At 42.6% G+C, this 12,591-nt stretch overlaps 1 protein-coding gene across 13 annotated transcripts in view; it reads left to right on the top strand.

The window, feature by feature from the left end:
• Positions 1 to 12,591, top strand: part of LOC113016285 (phospholipase D1-like) — a 386,460-nt gene that overhangs the window by 346,368 nt on the left and 27,501 nt on the right. For 9 of the 13 annotated variants that reach the window (XR_013904833.1, XR_013904830.1, XR_013904829.1 and 6 more), the window contains exons 1-2: positions 3,724 to 6,602; positions 11,791 to 11,888. The exons of 1 other annotated variant lie outside the window; for it this stretch is intronic. The gene's annotated coding sequence lies outside the window, so the exon portion shown is untranslated. Of the gene's footprint in view, positions 1 to 3,723; positions 6,603 to 11,790; positions 11,889 to 12,591 lie in introns of those variants that run through there. 3 more of the 13 variants (XM_080296584.1, XR_013904831.1, XM_080296582.1) reach the window with 3 other exon arrangements.

The raw sequence follows: 12,591 nt of genomic DNA, 5'->3' as shown, positions 1-12,591 counted from the left end.
ACATGCTCTAAACCTGCTGCTCCATGATTGGTGCAGAAGCTTTAAGCTACTATTAACAAATAATAACCATGGACTTAGTTGTTACTACAATAACTTATCATTGAGCAACTTTTAATTTGACTTGTAAAACTATGCAAGTAGAATTGAATGGGGCACAGTGAGCTGAGCACAGGCCCACTCTGTGACACTCAGAGGTTTGTGGATATCATACTGAGAGTATGTGTTGTAGTGTTGTAATCTCCCAATTCTTTGAATCTTTGGGCTGAAGGAAGGACAATACTCGGTGTATAAATGCTCAATCAACAATCATTTATTTCCATACAATTCAACAGTCAGAGCATTACAACGTCCAGACGGGATGCTTGCAGAGGTTCGACAGCATGTCTCAAAATGGTGACGGGTTGCTCAGCTTTTTATAGTCTCTAGTGGCCCCCAGCTAGTCGTAAAAGCCAAAACATCACATTCTTTCTCTGTTACAGCGCCTAAGTTATGACCTCGGCAGTTGTTTCTCTGCTTTTTGTAAGGTGGGGGTATGTATATATATATATATAGGTATAATGTGGTCTCCCCTGTCTTAGACACAGAGTCTCCTGCTTACAATCTTCTCTTAACAATTAAGCATGTAACACATTCACAGCAGATCAAGGATACAGATACAGATACAGATGCACACTTGTCTAATAAACTAATAAATGAATATGTTCATTTAACTCAAAAGTATAATGAGAACTAAACTACATACAGATCACACACTCTATATTAAAGGGTATAATATGATCTACAGCAGTATTCTAATTCAACTACTTTGATTACATATATAAGGTAACATATAATAACACAATAATATCACAGGGGTCCTTAGGGACGAGTAAAGCGCTCTACAAATACAGGCCATGTAATGGCAGAAACCTTCTCTAGTGTAAATCCTGACTAGTTCATTAACTACAGATCAGTTTCAGTGAACATTATTCACAGAGGGATCTGAGCTCCTTATACCAGACTCTACAGAAACTGTAACACTGTGCAGCTCTGCGACTCAACAATATGACAACAATGTAACACACACTAGAATCATCAAATAAAGCCCCACTAACCACTAGAACTAGAACTAACTAACTAGCACTGGACACTTGCATATTAGAGATTTCTACCACCATAGGAGGCGAGATATCATCCTTGAACCAGAGCATCCAGCCCTCAATTTCGGACATAAAAAGCGACGTGGCCAGGCATGATAACACTTTGACTGAACTGCAGGACTGTGCCTCGAACCACTCTGACACCATCGCCACTCTCCAGGCCACTGTGGAGCGTTTGTCTGCGGAGGTAAAGAAGTTAGATGAGAGATGTGGAGCTCTTGAGGCACTCCAGGAGGAATAATTTAAGAACTGCAGGAGAAGGCACAGAGGGACCCAAGATGACTGAGTTGGTTCACACCTGTTGGCGGAGGCGCTATCTCTCGAGGAGAAGCCTCATCGATCGAGCACATAGAGCGAATCGCCAGCGTCCCAAACAAAGTCATCTTCCTCGGCCCATCATCTTGAGATTGCACTACTACCACATTGGTGAGGAGATTCTGCTGAAAGCTGCAGAGAACAAGAACCTGATGTATAAGGGTTTTTAAAATAAACATCCTCCCAGATTTCCCTCCCTCTGTTGGAAACGCAGAGCCGCATTTGCAAATATGAGAGGAAGACTACGTGGGATGACCGGCGTCAGGTACAGACTGCTATACCCTGCAAAGCTGTTAGTGACCCATGGTGATGTGAGGAAAAGCTTTACCGATCCCAAAGAGACCGTAGACTACGCGGAGAAGCACCTCTCCCACCCACCTTCAAATGTATTAAAAGCAAGGATATATCTATATGTCTAACGCTGACACAGCACTGTGTTTCTTCTTTTCCCTTTATATTCCATGTAAAGGTGAATATGGAGCGTTTATGGAGCTCGTTTATTGACCAGCTGTCAGTTAGAAGGTAAGAGTTACTAGGTTAACAGAGGTTAGCAGTAACAGTACGGGGAAGTATATTGTGTTGTTCTTTTGTTGTTTTTATGTTATCCTACTTTACTTTGTTATTTTGATTTTACCTGTTGTGAGTGCTTCCCGTAATTCTCCTTTTTCTTGCGCCGCTGCGGCCAGAGTTCACAACATTACATATTTTTGTATCTATAAACAGGAAGCTGACACTCTCCAGACTTTATCAAAGGTGTGAGCGTCACAGCAGAGGCCTTTGTGTCAACGTAGCTGAAGACAAAACACAGAAACACATGAAGGAGATTTTCCTGGCCTGGATTTTATACAAATATTCTGCAGTACATCAAAAATGAAAGAAAACCATTAGTCAACATATGAACATCACCTCTGAAGTTACAGAGCTTTGATTGGAGACACAGCTGAGCGTTTTGCATTTTGCATAATTAATTACATAATTAATGATGTAACCATAATTAAATGGTTACATCATCTTTAAAGTCCCCAGAGATCAGGAAAAGGGCCTGAGGGTGCTGTGTTTGGAGTCTGCTGGTTACAGTGTGCAGGACCTCACAGGCTGCTGCAGCGTTAGCAGAGGGCGGGACATACACAGCTATCATAATCACGTGTGTAAACTCTCGTGGTAGATAGTACGGTCTCATGCTAACCGCTAGCAGCTCAATGTCCTTACAGCATAGCGTCTCTTTGATAGAGAAATGCCCAGAGTTACACCATCTATCGTTCACAAACACAGCCAGACCCCCTCCTCCCTTCTTACCACTCTCCGCTGTTCTGTCATAAGAGGCTCAGCAGCTAAAGCAGCACACCTGGGTCTCCCAGCCTATTAAAAGCAGCCCTTTGCTTCACCTGCTTCACTAAACATTATTATTTTAAGCAGAGTGGTGTGATTTATGTAGGCATTGCTGTGTGACAGGATGACTTTTCTTGCACACCCACCAAATGAGGGCGCACATGCTTCCACGCCCACTGGTGACTGCACACATCCTTTCAAGGAAGCATTTCATTCATCCCTAACAAATGGAACAAAACACTGTGCAGCGTGTTCAGGTTTGAACGTGGCCCTGGCCTCTCTCTGCATCCACCTGGCACATGCAACACACATCCACTCCCTGCTGAGCTGCTTGTATTTGATGTGTTGAAGTTTTGGTAAAGTTTGAATAAATTCCACTTTATTTATAGGAACATTTCATCTGTGGACTCCTGCTTCCCCTCTCCTTGAGCCAGTTTGTGACGGGAACATGACATAAGAAAAGTAATTTATCCCTTTTTGATTCTGTGTATCTGGCGCTCATCCAGTGAGTTCACACTTGGCAGAAACAGACTGAATTTGTCTGGAGAACTTTGGCTTCAGCCAAGTTAGATAAACACACTGTGTCTCTGTCAAAACAGCAGTGTAGTTGTGGCACCCCTGTGAGGGAATGAGCACATGAATATTATTTTGTGTAAAACACTCATGTAACGGGACATTTTTCATTGCTATATGTATTTATTTTCAGTTTCTTTAAGAGGATAGAAAATCCATGTAACAGGGATTCATTTTATGTTAGAAAGCAGTGAGGGCGGAACTTTGGTGCTTGCTCCGGGGTTTCGGGGAGCAGTAAGTGGAGCCCACCTTCCGCTGCTTCCTCAGACACGTTCTGGAGGAAAGCAGAGACGCATCGTGTCTTCCTTACTCTGCTCTTCACCTGCTTTTACAGGTCGGTACATGGTGCTCGCACCGAAAATGTTGTTTATTGTCACCATGGTTATCCAGGTTAATGTGAATGGGAGAGTTAAGGCGGTCCGCCAAAGTTATTTATATGTAAACACGGGAGAAAACCAGAGGAGTGTCCCGCGCGACCGCACCGCGAGCCCGCTCGTTAGGTGGAGCGCTCGTGAAGCAGAGTCAGTGCGCTCCTATGCTCTGTGCAAACGTGTTGTAATGCTCCAATCAAATCAGTTCTGTGAGATGTGAATGTTAATAGTTCTGTTAAAGTGACTGAGTAGATTAGCTAGTGTAACACAAGCACTCTGAGCAACTCTGTGTAGCTAACAGAGGCATTCATGGGTTGATTAAACAAGCTGTGTTTCATGATGCACTAACGGTGTGTTCACACCGAACACGATAGAGGCGGGCGGAGCGTCAGGCTTACATGTAAAGTCAATGGAAAGGCGCGCTGACCCGCGATTGCGGCTCCCGCGAAAATTCGGAAGCAGATTTGCGTCGCCAAAACGCCAGAAACGCGCGTGAGTGTAGCGCGTTTCAGGCGTTTGACTCGCGAAAAAAACCACGCGCGTGAGTTTGTGTGTTGCATTTTGTGCATACACGCGTTTCGCGTCCCCCGCTCGAGTTGGAAAAATCTGAACTCCAGCGTCAAATCGCGCCGCGACAACCAATCAGGAGCCTGGTGACGTGGCTGTTACCTAGGTCAAAGGGGCAGATCCAGCCAAAGCCCTTTATTCTTCAATAGAAGGAAGGCTAATCAATGCCGTAGCAAACAACCCGGAGCCGTACGACACCAGCTGCTTTCTGGACCGAGACAGGAATATAAAGGACCGAGCTTGGAGGAAGATATGTGAAGAGATCGGGCAACCTGGTAAGTTCATTCATTTCTCTTAAGTTTTCTCTCAAGTTTTCACTGACCCGGGGAAGCCGCACAAAAGCTAGCAAGCCACCGCTATTTTCCCACTGACGTACAAATACCGTTCTGCTTTTAGGCATGTTGTCATTTAGGAATATATTTTGTTGTTTATTAATAAACAGCACACAGTGGTCCCGCTGTTCATCCGTCACTGCCTCTTTTTTTATTTTATTTTTTCTGCACAGTACAGCATTGCATTCTGCAGCCTGATTGACAAATCTGCTCCGTGTCGTGTCTCCTGCGCTTGCCAAATTTATCATGTTTGGTTTTGATAACCATCACGTCCAATAAAGAAAACAGCACAAAAACACCCATAACTATGAGCCTCATTCGGAAATAGACACCTGCACCGCGAGGGGAAAAGGCGCACGAAAGTGGCGGGCAGATGAAGACAAACGGCGGCATAATAATACTTTTACGTTTTGCAATCTACAAAGGTTTGCACTTTGAGAATCAATTGTGAGAACTGTGACCAATGTTCATGTGTGTGTGTGGAAAAAAAGTGTATAAAGTGCGTGGCCAGGGGCTAGTTATTCTGAGAACCCCTGATTATATCCTGTCTTTGTTTTTTTTCAATGTTGAAATTAAAATCTAGTAGCAGCCTTCTCATTTCTTTGTGTTTTGTGCTGTTTTACAGGCCCACAGGGGAGGACGGCTCCGAGGCACCGATTATTTTTGTGATTAGTCGACTAATCAGATCATCATCCATTGGACGTAAAACTACAGCTTATTGCACCAGCAGCATCTGCTCTTATATAACTATCATTAGCTTACAGCTTTAAGTGTTTCAGGTCTGTGCAAACTAAAAATAAAGACAAGATGATCGTTTATTAAATTTTAATGAAATTTGCAGATTGTTTCGGTGAAGTTTAATAAACTCCTTGCTATCTAAAATATAACAGGACACCGGAGTAAATTCTGGAGCATCTCACACTTCTGATGATCAGCTGTCTGCTTGACGTTTATTCAGCTGTGTAAAAACTATAACTTTAATCCCAGACAAACTGATTTACTCAGGAAATAAAATACTAAAAAAAAGCCAACCAATAACATTTTAAGTTATCTAAGTGACTCGTATATATTTAACCTGAGTAGCGAAAGACGGCGGTGGGTTTGAAAACGATTTGCGGGGAGTCCGGTGTTCTCACTGCGCTAGTGACCTAGCCCCCAGCTAGCTATCGAGCTAATGGGTAACAGACATCTCCGAAAACGTCGGAGCGCTTTTGAAAATATGTGGTGTCCTGATAAACTGAGCAGATATTTGAGGTTTACACAGCTACATTCTCGCCTGAAAATATGTTAAACGTTTATTTTGTGACCCAGAAAGAATAATAAGAGTAACATTAAAACTAACTAGCTGCCGCCATTGTTGGAAACTGCGCTGGGCCGCGCTATGAATTCTGGGACACAGCTGCTGCTTCTTCTTCTTCGGGGTTTAACGGCAGCTGACACATTTCCAGTTCACGCGCGTTAAAATATGATATTTTGGGGCGCGGGGGATTTTTCTTGGACACGCGTAGAGGTTGCGAATGTGCAGGCGTCAAGTTAGGGGCGTTTTGGGATTTTTTCACGCGCCCATCGCGTTCGGTGTGAACACACGGTTAATAGTGATTTTGCCAGTAAATTACTGGAGGGAACAAATGTAATGTATTTACCAATGCTGTTATTGAATAGAACTGTTTAGCCAGTAAGACACTGCAGAAGACAATGTGATGTGTTTATTGATATGATAAAAGGATGTAGCTGTTATGGAAAGAAGTGTGAACTTGAGAAACTGAACCAGTTAAAAAGAGTATATTTCACTGATGTTGTGAAATAAGTAAATGTAATTGATGTGAATGAGGAAGCAGCTGAACAGTATATTGAAAGCTCATGTTTAGTGTTTTATAGCATTTATTTGTGTGAAATAAATCAGACTCAGACACGTTCTGGAGGAAAGCAGAGACGCATCGTGTCTTCCTTACTCTGCTCTTCACCTGCTTTTACAGGTAACATATTTGTCATCGAGGTCTTCATCCTTGGGACCCGTAACATAGTAACTTCTTCATTGTTATACTTCTATAGTTTTCCCATTTTGTGAGCTGTGGATGTGGAAAGTGTCTCAGTGACACATCCACATGAAAACGGCGTTACCTTCGTTCATTTGCACGTCAAATGAACGAGCTGTTTGGACTTTAACGTCACAGCTGATGCTTCGATACTCGAACTCAAGAGTTCAGCTTCCACTCAGAGGTACAAGTACACACAGCAAAGATAAACGTGTACACAAGGTGGAACCCACAAGTGCACAGCTCCAACCAGAGATGGGCAGTAATCCGATTACTTTTTTTCAAGAAACGAGTAAAGTGAGGGATTACTATTGCAAAAAAGGTAATTAGATTACTGTTACTTTCCCGTAAGCACGCTGCGTTACTGCGTTACTAAAACCGCAGCTGTGTGCAGATGAACAATGGATAATCTATCGAGTGTGGAGAGAGTGTGAGCGTGCAGCGTTTAAAGCGTGGAAGCACTGACCTTACTTTGAGTTTGACTCTGTAAAAAGTGACAAAAACATTAGCATCCGCTGTTCACTGCGTGGGAAGACAACATGCTCACTCACTATGTGTTAATGGGCATGCTTATTTATAACTTTGATAAAATGTCATAAAAATAATTCCATGACAGCTCACCATTGGTGATCAGGTAGTTTCTGTTCCAGTTCCAGTCCCATAAATCATGAAGCTTGCTGCCAGAAAAGCTTCAAATCTCCTTTGAAAGCTGTTTGTGGTCTTGATTGTGGGAGCTTCAGTTGTCTGACTCCAGCTGCCACACAGTGCTCACTGATATCATTTGCAAAAACCCCAGTGTGACAATATTTATCAGTGAAGCAGAAATTAGGAAGTGACGACTTTTCTTTGAACATTTGCTCAGGCTAAGCTGTGCTTTCTACCACAGTTGGGAATTTCCTGGTTTACAACAAATTATTGTGTCAACACCGCATAAGATTTCAAACTACAGGAAAATCACTGGAGTTATAAGAGGCAGACAACGACACACACACCACATGCATGCTGTTGCTATTTATTGTGGATTAACCTGTCAAGGGCAAGAACAAAAGAATTCTGCCTGAAATACAGGAAATCATAGCTTTCCTGTATTTCCTCCATTGTTGGCATGCTGGTTAGTGCTGTTGCTCCACAGTAAGAAGGTCCTGGGCTAAATTATCCATGAATGTAAACGGCTGTGTGTTTCTATCTGATAGACTGGTGAGCTGTCCAGGGTGTACCCTGCCTGGTAACCTATCACTTCAGGGTTATTTCCCAGCCCTGCTGCAACCAGGATAGAGATAGGAGGATGGTAGTTGTTGTAGACCCATTCAATTTCAATTGAAGGATTAAAATGTTCCAGGAGCTCAACTTACTCCATCTGAACATGTTTCAATCGTGTTTTATGAACACAACATGCAGGTTTACTGAATATGAAAAGGTTGTGTTGATTTAACTCAGTTGTTTAAGTTTCTGCCAAAGCAAAACCTTTGTGTGCAACCAGTGTCCACTATTGAATCAAGTAAATCCAACATGTTTTTGTCAGTGCAAAAGGAGTTACGGTGCCTGTATTCCTGCACAATATTGTCCCGGGAGGGAGAAAAACTTTCTGGTGAAGTTTTGGTTGATTTTTGGGTTTTGCTTGACACTAGGTTGATTTTATCAGTGAGGTTTGGATTGTTTTCTTTCTCTAAGAGAGAGAAAGATGGTTTTATGCTTGGACATGTTTGCAATGGGCCCCAGTATTTGTTACTTTATTAGTATTTTATTGGTTGCGTTTGTTTGTGCTTTTGTTACAGTGCACTGAGATAAGAACATCTGAGAGGTGTGATCCACCGGTGGTGATATTTTGGTATTTTGTGAGTTCCCGATTTAACAAATCAGCTCTTTAATCCAGACCTGAGAGGTTGAACTTTAAAGCGCTATAAAATATTCTTTCTGGAAACAGTGGCAAAGTGTTGTTCTCCATGATTATAATGGGCTTGGGAGAAATTCACTTATATGTGACATTGATCACATGAGAAGTCCTGAGCCTAAAAGGATTGCAGCGAGTCAATCCAGTCCAAAAACAAGGAGCTGTTTTCCTTTAAAATGATGACATCATCTTGCTGGTGATGGAGGCTCGAATAGGCTGCGCGTGAGACTCCATTATCAGCAATATCTGGTATGAATGTGTGTGGATGTATGCATGTGACTGGACTGTGATGGACTGACGACTAAAAGTTTAACTGACTTGATACTGAGACAAAAACGGTGCCGACTTTAGGATTAGTGAATGTCCACAACAATTCACCCAGCCTGTACAAGAAGGGTGGAGGTTTTGTCTTGCTTTGTTTTTGCAGGAGCAGAAGGATGACAGAGACTAAAGGGGGAGGCTGTAGCTTCACATGAGTGTGAGCTGCAGACTGAACCCTTTGGTTGCTAATGTTGAGTCACTGATGTTTGCATTAAGAAAATTGTGTTTTATTAGCTGTGTTTTAATTAAGGTATCACATTATATTGTTGGGAATGTTAAATGCTAAAGTGAAGAAAAGCTTTGATTTCACTCATGACTGAACATGTTATTATTAACCATAGCAGGCCACTGTAAAGAGTCAATTAACTGTTATAGAGGAAAAAAAGGCCAAAAACTCTGTGAATACCTATGAATAACAGGGAATGATAGACTTGTCACATTCAAAATAGAGATATGTAATAACAAACACGGGTCCGTGTCATTTAGGTTCTCCATTGAAATAGTCAATCATGAATGAATATGTACAAACCAGCGGCATTACTGTACAGTGTGTAGTGCATAATGGTTTAACTGCAGAGTTTTATGAATCATTTTCTAATCTCCTGGCTCCGTTCTTACTGCAGCTTTTCATAGGAAGTGTAGAGAATAACATCCTCCCTCCTACTCTTGCTCAGGGTCTCATAACACTTATTCCAAAGCCAAACAAAGACTTACTTCTTATTGATAATTGGAGACCCATCTGTCTGCTCAATGATGACTATGAGATTATGGCTTTAGTACTTGCTAACAGAATGAAAGAGTTCTTGGACACAATTATTGATGAGACACAATCAGGCTTTATGAGAAACAGACACCTTTCTAAGAACATGAGACTGGTTTTAGTAGGGATGGGTACCGGTGTCCGGTGCCATCTGACATAAACGGTAGTAACCAGACCGAAAAGCAGCGCACATTTGGGTGCTTTATTTCGGTGCTTTTTTTTCCTGAGCTGTGATACACTTCTAGCCAATCATTTTACGTTTCCGAGGATAGTAGGCGGGGCCAGGTACGTACGTTCTGTTAGAGCAGAGCTACAGATTAGAAATGCCCAAGGCGAAGCGGTCAAAAGTCTGGCTGTACTTCACAGCAAAATATGCAAACTCAGCAGCCTGCAACAAGGGCTTTAAGCTGATACTGTGCAAACGAGGTAACACCTCAAATCCGATGAAACACCTGGCGACGCATAGCGTTTTTTTTTTTAAAAGCCGAGAAATGCGCCGTATTTGATGGCAGGAGCAGCCGTTCTTCTCTGTTGTTCGCGTGTAATTTATGCTGAGTAGGCTAACCACGTTATTACATTAATGCATGTAAATCGCCTAAATGGCCTGCATTTGTATAGCGCTTTTCTAGTCCATAGGACCCCAAAGCGCTTTACACTACATTCAGTCATTCACCCATTCACGCACACTTTCACACACTGGCGATAGCAAGCTACATTGTAGCCACAGCTGCCCTAGGGCACACTGACAGAGGCGAGGCTGCCTGACACTGGCGCCACCGGGCCCTCTGACCACCACCAGTAGGCAAACATGGGGTTAGTATCTTGCCCAAGGATATTTGGCATGCAGCCAGGAGGCAGCCTGGGATCAAACCACCGACCTTCTGATTAGTGGCTGACCTGCTCTGCCACCTGAGCTACAGCCACCCCGTATGTAAGGTGAACTAGCAAACATCATCATAGCTACATGCGGCTGTCTTCTTGTTTGATGGCAGATACTCCCTTCACCCTGGCCAAAAAGGCTAAAATGACCAAAGAAAAAGAGGGAAACAGCTAAACATGAGAGGTTTTTGGACAAAGTTTGTATTTTTTCCATTGTTTAAGCACTGCTTCCAGCTAAGAGTGATACCATATATGCCCCATAGCTGCAGAAAAGTCTACATAAAACCAGCTGAATATGAGAGGTTTTTGGACCAATTTTGTGTTCTCCATTCTTTAAGCACCGGCACCGTTTCAAAAGTACCGATTTGGCACCGGTATCGGATAAAACCTAAACGATACCCATCCCTAGGTTTTAGATCTACTTGATTACTCTGATTTGGTATCTGACTATAGCTTCATTCTCTTCCTGGATTTTTAAAAGGCTTTTGATACAATTGAACATCAATTTATTTTCCACTCTTTGGAAAAATTTGGCATTTTTCTGTAAAGCTATCAAAACCTTGTACACGAATGGCAATAGCTCAATTAAAATGATTAAGACTCCACCCCGAGATTTGACCTGTTATACAAGGAATCAGCACAGCTGATAAGGAGCTCATCATCAGCCAGCTAGCTGATGACACCACACTCTTCTTGAAGAATGCAAATCAAATCCGTCCAGCCCTTAGTGTTATTAGTGATTTCTCTGAGGCATGTTAATACTTTTAGCTATTTTATATCCATAAATCAATGGCGTGTCCAGCGGGGTGGCCCTGGGGGGCACAGGCCACCCCCCCCAACCAGACTGGCCACCCCAAGTGCCACCCCAAAGGTAAAACAATAAAATTCAATCAAATATCAAATGTACGATTATGTTTTCACGGTGAAGCTCAGATATCCGAGTGTAAGTGAATGCAGCATCGGCTTCTGCGCTATGCGCATCACGTTAGCAAAGGTAGGCGAGCCAAGCACGAAGGACAACACTGCAGGAAACAATTTTTCGGTGAAAGAAAATGAGGACAGAATAAATGTCCCGGTAAGTAATATTAAGTTTGTTGAGTTTAGTAAACTTCAGTGAAATTAGAATCCCAAGGAAAAAATAACACTTAAAGAATTTTTGCAGCCGTCGAATATTTCAGACAGTATGCTACTGAGGGCAGCTAACATAAGAGTTATGAGTTATAAGATGCAGGTCGATGTGTAAAAATAACTCAGTTGTTTGGTGGTGGCTATGGCAGGGCTTCCACAGAGGCCAGCAGGTGGATGAGGGAAGGGGAGGCAGGAGGAGAGCCCTGAGGCAGCCACCAGTCCGAGTGTCAGGTGAACTGAACTTCAGGTAAGAAGTTATGACCTGCAGTCTATCTGGGTCAGATATAAACTAAGTTTAGGTGTAGTTTATTTTCGTTGTGCTGACTTTTTACCCTCAGTTGCAATAACTCGTACTGCGTTCTAGCCAGCTTGATGGAGTTTTTATACAGCTGGGTGGGTGCTATGATGTTACTGATAGTGAACTTTATTTTATTCATAAGGTTAGTAGAGTTGCCAACGGCTCCTTAAAAAAATGGAATGGTCCCTCATTCAGAGAAAATATTACACGTTTCGTGTTGAGCTGAGAAGAGACGCAGTTTGTCCCGGACTTTAGCTAGAATGGAAAAAGACACAAAGCTGGATTTATTCTGTCTTTACGCTGCACAGCTGCCTCTTCTTCTCTCATTCTCTCCCCTCTCTCTCCTGTTGCTACTTCAATCATGAAACTGATCAATGATCAGCTGATCGGCTTTTCTCTCTCATTTATTTATCGCCCACTTTGCTGGTCATGATGTCGGTTTGTATATGTGGTGAGAGGGAAACATGAAGATGAAACCAGGAGATGTCCTTACTGAACCATCAGAGCTGAACAGGTGATGGAGAAACAGGTTTACCTTTTAGGTGACATGAATGAGTTGAAGTTATGAACTGTTTCTGAGAGACAAATAACACCAGGATCCTTTTCTATGTAGCTGACAGCTGGTAACTGTGCAGGGGTGGATCTAGCAAAG

The sequence above is a fragment of the Astatotilapia calliptera genome, chromosome 3 (assembly GCF_964374335.1).
Source record: "Astatotilapia calliptera chromosome 3, fAstCal68.1, whole genome shotgun sequence".
Taxonomy (NCBI): domain Eukaryota; kingdom Metazoa; phylum Chordata; class Actinopteri; order Cichliformes; family Cichlidae; genus Astatotilapia; species Astatotilapia calliptera.
Note: the sequence above shows the minus strand (reverse complement) of the source record. Positions and strands in the feature narration are given on the sequence as shown.